This window comes from Callorhinus ursinus, unplaced genomic scaffold, assembly GCF_003265705.2.
Source record: "Callorhinus ursinus isolate GAN/ISIS: 27379988/994484 unplaced genomic scaffold, GSC_fseal_2.0 scaffold8, whole genome shotgun sequence".
Classification (NCBI taxonomy): domain Eukaryota; kingdom Metazoa; phylum Chordata; class Mammalia; order Carnivora; family Otariidae; genus Callorhinus; species Callorhinus ursinus.
Window position 1 is genome coordinate 72,320,581 of NW_027397070.1, and position 12,732 is coordinate 72,333,312.

Below are 12,732 nucleotides of genomic sequence, written 5' to 3' on the forward strand. Positions count from 1 at the left end.
AGCTCTGGTAGTTTGTGTCTTTTGAACAATTTGCTCATTTTATCTAAGTGGTCAAATATGATGTGGGAAACAAAGACAGAAGAAAAATTATTAAATTTCCTTACTACCTACATCCCATTGGCAAGTCCTTGAAACAGGCAGAGTGACATTCCTCTAGAAACCCAGCTGCCTCAATGTTGACACTTTGCTAAGGGCAAAAGGCAATCTTAGCCCAACCCCACAGGATCCTGTAAGTCTACTTTAACATATAAACATTCCTTTGGAAAATTCCTTTATCTCTTAAACACATCCCCCCCCCACAAGATACATGTTAGCAATCATCCTCCAAGCATATGGCCCACGGATATACATAGGTCTCATGACTGAGGGTTTACGAAATAAACAATAGCTAGCCCCCTCAGGATCCTGGAAACCTTGTTGCCAAAATACCTGGGAGGCTTAAGCTATCCCTAAGTCCCTCCCAACTTAAAAGTATATAATGGGCCACTCCTCCTGACCCGAATGCAGCTCTTTCTGCCCACAGGTCCTATCTCCATGCTTTAATAAAACCACCTTTTTGCACCAAAGATGACTCAATAATTCTTTCTTGGCCGTCAGCTTTGAACCCTAATGTCTTTCCTACATCAAAATATATTAGCAAAAAGTTGTTTATAATATGCCATTATTATCTTTTTAATATTTGTAAATGATTTGCAAGTGATGTCACCTTTCTCCTAATATTTGGTGCTATCAATTTCCCTCTGCATACTGCTTTAATAGTGTGCAACAAATTCTGATATGTTGTGTTTTCATTGTAAATTAAAATACTTCCTAATTTCTCTTTTAATTCCTTCTTTGACCCATGGGTTATTCATAAGTGTGTTATATTTAGTTAAAAATTTGTGGATTGTCCAGATTTCCTTTTGTTACTGATCTCTGACTTAAATCCATTGTAGTCAGAGAAGGTACTTTGTATAATTTGAATCCTTTTAATTTATTGAGACTTGACTTACTGCCCAAAATGTGGTCTGTCTTAGTAAATATTCTGTGTACACTTGATGAAAATGTACATTCTATTCATTGTGCAGAGTGTCTTATGTCAATTAGGTCAAGTTGGATGATAGTTTACCAGTGTATCTTTGATGGTTTGTCTATTTTTTCTATCAATTATCAAAAGAGGAATATAATTATAGATTTGTCTATTTCTCCATACAGTTCTACCAATATTTGTTTCATGTATTTTTTAAGCTTTATTATTAGGCTCATGAACATTTAGGATTGTTATATCTTCCTCATTAATTTATACCTTTGTCATTATGAAATGGCCTTCTTTATACCTGACAATAATCAATGTTCAGAAATTTACTTTACTATTAATATAGCCACATGATTTTCTGTCAACTAGTGTTAGCATGGCACATCTTTTTCCCATATATTCTAACTTGTGTCTTTATATTTAGCTTTTGTTTCTTATAGGCAGCATATATTTGGGTCTTGCTTTTTTATCCAATCTGAGAATCTTTGTCTTTTAATTTAGGTGTATAGACCATTTTCATTTAGTGTGAATGTTGATATGATTAGGTTTTAGCCTTTCACCTTGTTACCCATTTTTTTTTTTTGTCCCAACCCAATACATAAAAGGGATTTGGAAGGAGAACAAGAGATTTGAATGGACACTTAACCAAAGATGATACTAGAGTGGCAAATAAGCATATGAAAAGATTCTCAACATCACTTTTCATTATGCAAATGCATACTAAAACCACAATGAGATACCCCTGCAGACTTACTAGAATGGCTAAAATGGTTGTCCTTATCTAGTGCTGGCGGGGATGTGAATAACTAGAATCCTCACACACCACTGGGGAGAGTGTGAAATAGTACAAACATGTTGGAAAACAGCTTACAGTTTTTTTAAATAGTTAAACATACCTACCATATGACCCAGCCATTCCATTCCTGATTACTTACCCAAGAGAAAAGAAGCCTTATGTCCATACAAGTACCTGTACATTTATGTTTATGTCAGCATATTTGTCATAGTCCAAAGCTGGAAATAACTAAAATGTCCATCAACAGATGAAAAGACAACTTGTTCCCTTATCCACACAATGGAATGCTAGTCAACAATAAAAAGGGATGAATTGTTGATAGATGTTACAACAGGGAGGGATCTTAAAATAATTCTTATGAGTGAAAGAAACCAGACACAAAGAGTACATATTTTATGATTCCTTTTGTATAAAATTAGTAACATGCAAACTAATCTGCAGTGACAGAAAGCAGATCAGTGTTTTCCTGGAGAGGGAGAAGGGAGGAAAGAAGCAAGAAGGAGAACAGCATTACAAAAGGACACAAAGATAATTTGGTGATTGATTTGTTCATCTTGATTGTAATGATGGTTTCATAAACATATATATGTCAAAACTTGTCAAACTGTGCACTTCAAATATGTGTAGCTAATTGTGTGTCATCATATCTCAATAAAGCTGTTTCAAAAATACATCTTAAACTTAGAATTTATCACTAAAAGAATACAAATAAAATGAAGTCTTCCAAAACACTAGAGAAAATAAAATAGTAAACAGCTCACAAAGCCAAAGACAGAGAAAGAACAAGGAAAACAGAGCATAAATAACAGATGTATCAACAAACATGTCTGTTTTGACAATACTCTAAATAAAATAATCCAAATATGCACTCTTTGCCCAAGGTACACCTAAAATAAAATACTTGAATGTTAAAAAGGAAAAGATAGGAAAGACCTGTTGCACATATAAGAAAAAGGGTCAGTAAAATGAATATCAAGTAAGGCTAAAAGAAACAAACAGTAATTTGGTCTGAGGAACAATTCAAGATCCAATGAAAGCATAGCAGTGACTAATCTTTAAGCAGCAAATAACTTATCATCAAAACCTATAAAGCAAAAACTGTAAGAAATACCACAGTAAGTTAATAGCTAAAATGTAAATGCGAAGTCCTGAAAATGTTAACCCCAAGGCCCAAGTTATATAAATCATGTTTGGTTTAATTCTTTTGAGGGCTGGTAGTTGCATACCTGCAGGAACTTGAACCAAATAGCCAGGCCTTCCACAGATTTGCGTAAGAGGGGATTAGCATGTTCTGCAACTCAGTTATTTTTCACCAACATAAATTCCTGTATTAAAGCAGTCAAGAATAAATATCCACACCTGCAATTGCAGTGTGGTGAGAATATAACAAGAATGTTGATGATAATTAAGCCGGACATCAACTGAGCACCACCACCGTGTGCAGTTTTGTTAGCCTAAGGCCCTGCACAAACTCCATGCCCCGTTACAAGTCAGGTGGGTGGGGAGCCTGGGTAGCTCAGTTGGTTAAGCGTCCTACTCTTGGTTTCGGCTCAAGTCATGATCTCAAGGTCCTGGGATCAAGCCCTGTGTCAGGCTCCATGCTCAGCGTGGAGTCTGCCTGAGATTCTGTCTCTCCCTCTCCCTCTGCCCCTCCCCCTGCTTGCACTCACTCATGCTCTCCCTCTCTCTCTAAAATAAATAAAGAAAATCTTAAAAAAAAAAAGTCAGCTGGGTGCCTCTCACTGTTCTGCAAATCCCTGGGGGGGTTACACCCTGCTCCCTCTGGCCCAAGGCCCCTGACTCCAGTCCTTCCACAGCTCCCAATACTCTTCTCCTCCCCAAGTCAAGGCAAACCCAAATGCAGAACTACAACCGTTTTCCTTGTTTTTCCAAACCCTCCTTTCAGAGCTGGTGTGTGGCAGCTGAATCCACTAAAGGTCTGGGGAGGTGGAAGGAGTTTGAGGCTCAGAAAGTCGAATGCCTTACACATCTTACCCCAGGATCCACCAAGCCCCTTCCCTGGGGTCAGACTGAGCTCCTGCTTTCTTCCCACCAGGCCTCTTCCAACTTAGCCACATGTCCGTCTGTCCCTCCCGCCCCTGTGTCTCTCTCCAGTCCCCTCCTTCAGCAGGTCATCGGGCCACGCCCCACAAGGATGACTCTGGTGCAGGAGGTAACATAATGACCTTTGTACATACTTTCTAAAGGTCCTGGCCGCCGGAGCTTTCCTGCATCGCAGTGTTGAGCCCTGTCACAGCTCTGGAGGCACATGCACTGCTGTCAGCCCCAGTCAAACGGGGCCTGAAGCTGGAAGAAACTGAGAGACATGACCGAGATCACAAAACCAGTGTGCAGCCAGGATCCATAAGGGGTTTCTCGTGCATGCTGACACCAGTGGGCCAGGAGCTGGGTATTGAAAAATGCAGATTCCTGAGTATTTCTGCAGCATCCCCAGCACTACAACAGCTGCTCCATCTGGCTCTGAGTCACTCCATGTTTAAGCACCACACACCCAGCTTGTGTCAAAGGTGTGTGTGTGTGTGTTTAAGAGAGACACAGTGTATGAGAGACACATGTGTGCACATGTGAGAATGTGCAAGTGTGTATGTGCACATGTGAATGCACCTGTGAGAATGTGCACGTGTGAGTGTGCACGTGTGTGCACGTGAGAATGTGTGTGTACGTGAGAATGTGTGTGCACGTGTGTGTGCACGTGTGAACATGTGCACATGTGTGAGTGCGCACGTGAGAATGTGTGCACGTGTGAGAGTGTGCATGTGTAAGTGTGCACGTGTGTGTGTGCGTGTGAGAATGTGTGCATGTGTGTGCATGCGTGAGAGTCGTGTGTGCTGCACATGTCATGTGCACGTGTGTGCACGTGAGAATGTGTGCATGTGTGTGCATGCATGAGAGTGGTGTGTGCTGCACGTCATGTGCACGTGTGTGCATGTGTGTGTATGTGAAGGAGTGTGTGCCTATGTGTTGTGTGTGTGTGTGTGTGTGTGTGTGTGTGTCCATGAGCACTTGGGTCTGGGGGCTGAGGTCCCTCTCCTCCTCTGCCTGGGTGGCCGCCCGCTCCCTCTCTCTCAGCTAGCGCAAGGGGGAGGCAGCTCCCCCACCCCTCTGCCCACCCCCCCAGGGGGCCCACACCCCTGCTGAACGACTCTCCCCTTGACAGTGAGACTGGGCAATCTCAGAGGCCCCCCCATGTTTGTGCCCTCTCTTGGACTATAGGGACACCGCCATGGCTGGGGGGGGCGCTAAACCCCAACGCCCAGTTGGTGGGAGGGGGAGAGCGTGAGTCTGAAGCAGTAAGTATGGCTTTGGAATGAACTTGGCTCTTCTGATGACAACTTGCCTTGTTCCAGATGGTTCCTGTGCATGTTCTCCTTCGTTAGCATGCTAATTTATTCTGACTCACCATCGGGAAGCTGCTGCAGGCGGGGCTGGCGCACACCTCGGTGCCAGAGCACGACCTGGGGGCTGTGATTCCCAGCTGGAACAGGAGCCCTCCCCGGGGGCTGTCACCACCGCCGGGAAGAAAGAACAGTTGGGGACAAGGCTTCGGCGGCAGCCTGAGCAGCTTGTAATTTCCCCTCTGGTGGCCCTGATGCTCTGTGACAGGATCGGAAGAGCAGGGCCGGAGATGCAGGCTTCGGGAACACTCACGCTGCAAAGTTCCCGTAGAGCACGAATGTGCTTAAAACATAAGGGAGGCATCGGGAACAAAGACCCAAAGCAGAGAGATCACAGCCTGACATTTCTCTATCAAAGTCAGCACCTGGGCGGGGCAGAGCTCCAGGTGTGCACCAGGTCCCGGGCCTCACCTCTGTCCTCTGGTTGCAGGGGTGCAGCACACCAAATCAGGACACCGGGACACGCGGGAGGGAAGGCAGAACCACTCTTCCCCCCACCCCCCCGCCTCTCCCACCCCCCAACCTTCCCCGTGTGCGCCACCAGGAGACCCGTGCCTCCCACTGCGAGGCTCACAACCCCACCCAGAGACATTGCCTGCTCTACGGGGTAGGCACAGCCCCTGCCAGACACGGAGTGACCTCCCCGGAGCAGCTGGGCAGCTGTGAAGCAGGAGAGGCAGGGCAAACACCCGGCCCCCCAGGAGGACAGCGCTGGGCCCCTGGGAGCCAGGCCCCAGCCGACCCTGCACAAGCCTTCCCTGCCTTGCCCCCCAGCACCCTGGACACTGCTGGTTTCCCCCCAGAGGAGGCTCAGCCTCTGGGAGATCCAGCCTGTGAGGGAGCAGGGAGGCTGGCCCTGCCCTCAGAAGCAGCACCCGGACCCATTGTACTGGGCAAAACTCGCCAAAATGGCCACGCTGGCTGCTGGGGCCTGGAAGACGGGTGTTTCGTCCTGGCCGAGGTTCCCCGGTAAAACTCGGTGCCCCCCACAGCTGGCTCCCTCCCCAGGCATCCCCAGGCCACCCTCCCACCCTCCTGGGACCAGGGCTCCCTGCAGCTCCACCCCCAGTGCTCTGCAGAGAAGAGTCCCCAGTCCCCTGGGAGACAGTGACCAAGTAGCCAGGACACGGTGAGCAGGGTTCTGGAATCCCCAGAGCCCCACCCACACTGTCTACCGTTTCCTGGCAACCAGAGCGTCTGTTTCCACTGAAAAGGAGGGGGTCTGAGCCAGGCGCTGGGACCCCGTGCGCTGGGCAGCCCCAGGCGCTGGTCATAAGGACCCGGGAACGTCAGCGTGAAGCAGGTGCTGAGGCTCCCCGACTCCTGGGAACACAGTGGAGGCAGACGGTCATGTGGGGAGGGAGACCCCAGGAACCAGGATGCCCCCGGGGGGGGCAGGAATGCTGGGGGAGAGAGGTCAGAGCCCGCTGGTGTCCTGGATGCCAGGATGACCCTTGAGACCCAGCCCCACCCTTGCATTCCCTGCTGGGCACAAGCATGTGTGATCAAGACATGGCTCCGGGACTGTCATCTCTCTCTCGGGGAATGCTCACCACCCCACCGCCCCCGGGGCTGTGAGAGTGGCGCCCTTGGTTGCAAGAAAGGGAGACAGACGGATGAGCAGGAGGCTCTGTGATAGCCTTCTCTGTCCACAGCGCCCAGCAAGAACAGTGTCCTTCCTCTGGAAAACAGGCAGCTGGCTAACGCCACCTGCCACATGGTGGGTGAAGGGAGAGTGCCCATCCGTCCCAGCCTGCCCAGAACAGTCCTCAGTGCGTCTGGGGCCCTCACGTAGTTGTTAGAAGCACCTGTCACTCCCAAGTGTCCTAGGTGCACGGTAAGTGGTAGGGACTGAGACACCCTCTCTCAACTCTGGAGCCGGCCAGGAGACGCAGTGGCCCAGGAAGAAGGCTGTGTGAAGGGGCACCAGGGAAGGCTGGGGGAGGCCAGCCTGGCCGGGGCGGGCGACCCGGCAGGACCCTTGTGCGAGATGATTTCAGAAGCACAGGGGCTTGGCGCTGCCAGCCTGGGCTGTGCACGTGACTCAGCTGGGCCCCGGGAGCCATGAAGGCTCAACACTGGTTCATCAGCAAGGTACATCAGACAGCCATGGGGATCCCCGCTCCTTGTCATGTCCTTGCCCTGGCCCCTGCGTTCCCAGCTATTTGGGAGGAACCCCTGCTATCACTTTGCTACATTAACACCTGCTAAGTGGGGCACAGGTGCCAGATGATGAGCCGCATTCGCCAACAGGCCGTAGAGAAAGTGAAATCGAGAAGTCTAGACACACAGGGCCTGGAGGAAGGGCCCCATGCCTCCAGGAGCCATGCAGGAAGGTCAAGGCAGGGCACAGGGGCAGAGGCAGGACCAGGGGCCATTCCTGGGGTCCGTGAGCAGAGTACCTTGCGATTCCCAAGCTAGGGCCTGATTGGTACAGTAGAACCCAAGAGTGGAGTTTTGGTCAGCCCCGTGGGGGGTCTTCGCCAGGCGGCACACAAGGGGAAGGCCCCGGGGAGACGGCAGGGGGTCAGATCAGGGACTTGCATTTGCTTGGGGCTCTGCAGCAGCCCTCCTGGGACTGTGGTCATGTGAGGGGTGAGGGGCGAGCATCCATGGATGGCCCCCAGGCCACAGGGCCACATGACACTATACAGTAGCTGAACCACACTCCGCACAATGCCCCACTTGGCGAGCTGGGCGGGAGGCAAGTGGGAGGGAGAAGGGGATCGGGGAAGCTGTGTGGGCATCGTGCCGTGGTGCACAGTGTGAGGATTACAGCCGCCATGGAAGGGGGCGGGGCCGGCCATGCACACCTCGTGGGCATTCGGGGGGGAATGATCCTGCCCAGCGCGTGTGGATCCCACCTGGGATGGCCAGGAGGAAGCTGGCATGGACCACCGGGGTGGGGCGCTGAGCAGACCCCGGCAGGGGGCCATCCGAGGCACGGGTGATTCCAGTTGCTGGATAGCTGCTGTCAGAACTGGGGCTTCCAAGAAAGAAAACACACACGCTCCAATCCCAATTCCCGGCTTAGAGGCTTAACCCCGATCCTCGCTGAGACTGCCTTAGAAAACGTCTTAGCTCTAGCAGACACCGGGACGGTGGCCACCGCCCCCTTCAAAGGTGACTCCTTCCAGTTACAATGTCCACTTTGGGGTGCCCAGATGCAGAGGGTCTCTGATGTGAGCCAGGGCAGCCATCCACAAAGAATGGGCCCCCAAGGATTTAGAGGGTGCTTTGAATGCCTCTGTGGTCCCCAAATCAGAGAGGGAGCTCAGGGGGCCTGGGAATAAATGGCGTTCTGACGTCTCCCCTCAGGTGCTTCCAGGGTGCTCCTCTAGCCCTCTCATGTCTCTCTCTGGATCCTGAGGGCGTCACTGGAAAAACACCTAGCAGAACGGTTGGCTCCTGTCCCTGGACTGAGGAGGAGCCCAGTGGGGACCCAGCGCTCTGCCTGCTGCCAAACCCCAAAGTTTTCACCACGTTCCTGGAGGAATTTAGACAAATAGGCACCATCCCCCAAAGACTAGGAATGCACTTACTGCCAAAGCATGCCTGGTGCGGATCAGAGACGGACACGGGCATCGACGTCACGCAGGGCTGGATCCGGCGGCAGCTGCTCCCGATGTGGGGTCCGCGTGGGGAAACCAGCCACGCACCTGCTGCCCCGTGTGCGGGCGGATTTGGGCAGAAGCTTCTTCCCACTCTCGACTCAAGCACGTACCCCAGTGTGGCCCACAGAAGTCTGGATTGTTCCACGGGGACCCGGGCCGTGTGGCAGGACATGGCGCCTGGCCTGTCAGAGGATGGAAGGTAAGCCCACAAGGAGGTGTGACCTCCCGGTGGAGCTATGTGTCTGAGGGTCTGGTGGCCTAGGACTTGTCAGGACATCCTTCCTTGTCCCCCAGCTGCTAGGAAAGAGGCAGCAGGCACAGGGAACTTTGGGGGTGCAGAGGAAAAAACTCACCGTGCAGGGCCCCCCAGTGCCCCCCAGGCCCCATGCATGGTCTCTGAGGAGCAGGGACGTCTGCAGTTGGGGCAGACAGGAATTCCGTGTAGGTTGCCACCAGTGGCCCCAGGGGGAGGCTCCCCGGCAGCACATAACCATCCTCATTTGGAGAAACAGTACCTGGCTCGGGCCAAGGGGGCTGTAGACCCCTGATAGTGGGACACCGAATGCCCAGGTGGCCTGAGCTGCCCACGGTGGAGGGACACTGTGCCCACACTGCTCCATCACCAAGCAGGTGTATCTGCTGCACCTGGGGTTCCGTCCATGGCCAGCTGGGGGGACAGGGTGGTCCACCAGCTAGGGGCCCAGTTCACAGATGGTTACACCTGCTGCTTGCTTCCAAGAGCCCCAAGGGGCCTGTTACCAGCTGTGGACCCAGTGCCCGTTCTCTGGTCGCCCTGGCCATGCCCTGTACGTCCCCCAGGCCTGCGGGCCCCCAAGAGGCTCAAGCAGCCCCAAACCAGATTGTCAAGATTGTCGAAAGCCCTTTGAAAGCACATGGTAATTACTTCCAGGGCGTTTATAGTCCCTGAGAGTCTCGAGCCACGCCCCCCCGGCCAGGAAGGCAACATTTTACCATCAAGGACACGACCCTGGGTATTTACAGACGGTAATGAGACTGTCCACTGCTCGATGTTGCCATAAATAAGCAGCGAAACTGCTGAGTTTCACGCAATTCTCCCTGATTGCCTGGAAGGCGCCATTATTTTAATAAAAAAACTAATCAGCCAGCCTCCCCAGCATCTCAGGCTCGGTGTTAATTACAGAGCGGCTGGCCGGCGGGCGGGGAGCTGCGCATCGACTGTCATCCCAGGGGTGGGGGGGCTCTTTTATGTTAAAAGGAGTGAATTAAAAGAAAGAGGAAGAGTGTGCTTGCCTTAAAAATAATGGTGATCATGCAGGACGTCCTTCTGACCCACGGGCCGGACACCACTAACCCCACGGGCCTCCCCCGGTCAGGGCAGCCCCCGGCCTCCTCTGCGTCCATGCGTCTTGGTTCCCCGGGGAGCAGGGGAGTGGGAGGGGACCCTGGCACCGTCTGGGCCAATGCCACGGAGGGAACAGTGCTGGGCTGGGCTTCCCAGACACGGCAGGGACAGGGGAAGACCCAAGTGTCAGGCTTCCTTCCCTCTTGCACTCCCTGTGTCCTCTGTCCTGCACCTTCCTCCTGCCTGGAGACAGATGTGATGCTGGAGCTGGAGCAGTCATCTTGTGACCATGAGGCTATGAGCAGAAGGGCAAAAGCTTCATTCGGGATGGCTGGACAGAAAGACAGGAAGCTCCAAGGCCCTGTAAGCAGAGTTCGGAGGCTGCCTGCTCTACACTACGCCGCTTGTCACACAAGAAAAGTAAAGCCCACTCGATGAAGAAACCGTGGTGAGCAGTTTTTATTTAATCCCTAAGCAGTGTGTCCATGAATAATTGTTACTAATTAAAAAAAACAAATAAGGCCACTAGAGAAATTTTAAGTGGCCTCATTTATAACTGTGGGCTCCCCAATACCTGGATCATGCATCTCCTGGGCACACAAGACGACAGGGCCTGCCCCCAGGACGTCGGGTGGGGCCCTCTGACTTCACCTCTACAGTGAGATCGGGCAGAAGTGATATGTCCCTTCCAGAGCCTCGTTCAGTTGTCAGTCTCTTTCCCTGTTTCGACAAACATGAGAACACGTGGCACGTGGAAGCCCCCCGCAGCCCCTGCTGGGAAGGCGGCTGCCCTGGGACCCTCTGTGGGCTGTGGGAGGGCGGGAGGTCAGCTGGGGGAGTCACTGGGGCTCGGGGACGGCTTGTCAGCCTCTCCTGACCAGTACAAGCAGAGGCCCATGTGTCAGAGAAAATAGTGGGGAAAAGTGAAGCCAGGAAAAAAAATAAAGTTTTCTATTGCATTGAATAGAGGCTTAGGCTTTAATTGCAACTCGGCACTGATTTTCAGAATGAATGGAGAATGCACCATTCAATTTCTGTTCATTTTCCCAGTACAGTCATTTGGTGGCACGCCCTACGGCCCGTGGGCCCAAACCACAGGCCGGTCTCACGCCCTCCCTGAAGGTGGCCTTCCTCGAGCCACCCTCGGGCACCGCCTTCGGTTCTGAACGGATGGCGCCCACAGGGGCTGGTGTTGGGCCGGTGTTTGGGGCTCCTCCTTGGCTTTGGGGGATCCCTGTTTCCTGTCTCATCAGCCCCAGGAAGCTCTGCACGTCCCTGTGGCCAAGGTCACACTACATGTTAATGGGATCCCCAGAACGGCTCACTGTTGAGAGACGGGCCAGGAAGGGTGGGGGAGTTGGATGGGCCGGCCGCCTCCCCGCCCCCCGGCTCCGCAGGGCAAGGCCTGTGTGCTGCGCCCAGAGCCCTGCCTTCCCCAGGGAACCCGGGGTCCCAACATCCCCCTCCCCTCCCACCTCCACCCTCAAGCCATCTCTCCCCTCCCCTCCTGTTCACCAGAACACAGCGCCGGGCCCTGCAGACAGAATCCTGGCCTGGCCCCGGGGTCCTTGGCCTCTCACTGGCTGCCTGATGAGACCAGCTCCCGAGGCCACGGCAGGGTCTGGAGGGCAGCGGTCCGGAGGGTGGGGCCTTCTGGTTTCCTGCTCAGGGTGACGGTGAGATCGACCACCCTCCGCAAGAGAACTCATCATGCTCCTGGCCCCTGTCCAGCCAGGAGTCCCTCGCATGCCCCAGGCTCTCGGGATGGTGAGAGCTGAACAGAAGTGGGGATGCTTCTCCCAGCATCAAGCAGAACCTTCCAGACAAGTCTGCAGACGCGTCAGTCAGAGCCAGGAGGGGCAGGCACGCAGCACCCTTGCTTCCCTCTGATGCACCCCGACGGGCCCACCCTCTTTCCTGCTCACATCCAGGAGTCTCCCCCAAACCGGGTCCTTGAAGCCACAAGCAGAACCTTTCACTGGGGGCGAGCCCGAACAACACTCCAGGAGGCCAGGGTCAGCAGGGCCTCCGAGGTCATGCAGGCCCGGCCCAGGGGAGGCAACCCTGAAGTCCCTTTAACCTGTCCTGGCAAGTGTCACCAGGCTGGGCCCCGACAGGCAGCCGGCCCCAGGCCCCCATTCACAGTAGTCCCATCTCCAGTTAGCAGGCCCCACACGGACAACGGGGTTGAGCCTCCGAGGGGTCGGCTGATGGAGTTGGTATAAAAATCTACTTTGTAATAAAGCTATTCATAAAAGAGAAACGCCATTTAGAGGCTCTGTTTCTGCAGGAAGCGGGCTTTCTGTCCCTGTGTCTTGGGGACGCAGGTGCCTCCGCTCACTGTCCCGGCTGGGCCCGGCATGGGGCGTGGGGCCCCCGTCTTCGCAGGGACCGTGCCCGGCGGGGTTCTCTGTGAAGCTGCCGTTTAGAGGGAAACTAAATGCCTCTGCTCCCCCCGCCCTCGGCCACAACGTGGGCACCAGCAGGATGGGACCCAGAGAGCAGGCTGGGGGTGGGCAGGGGAGACCAGTGGTACAAGCCGTCTCCTAGCTCATCTAGGAAGGAAG

At 53.2% G+C, this 12,732-nt stretch overlaps 1 long non-coding RNA gene across 1 annotated transcript; it reads left to right on the forward strand.

Annotated features, from left to right (window-relative positions):
* The first annotated feature begins 6,426 nt into the window (after window positions 1-6,426).
* LOC141373327 (uncharacterized) lies at window positions 6,427-10,595 on the forward strand. The gene is made up of 3 exons (XR_012379208.1): window positions 6,427-6,530; window positions 8,546-9,040; window positions 10,419-10,595. It is a non-coding gene; the product is annotated as an uncharacterized lncRNA (long non-coding RNA).
* The last annotated feature ends 2,137 nt before the right edge of the window (window positions 10,596-12,732 follow it).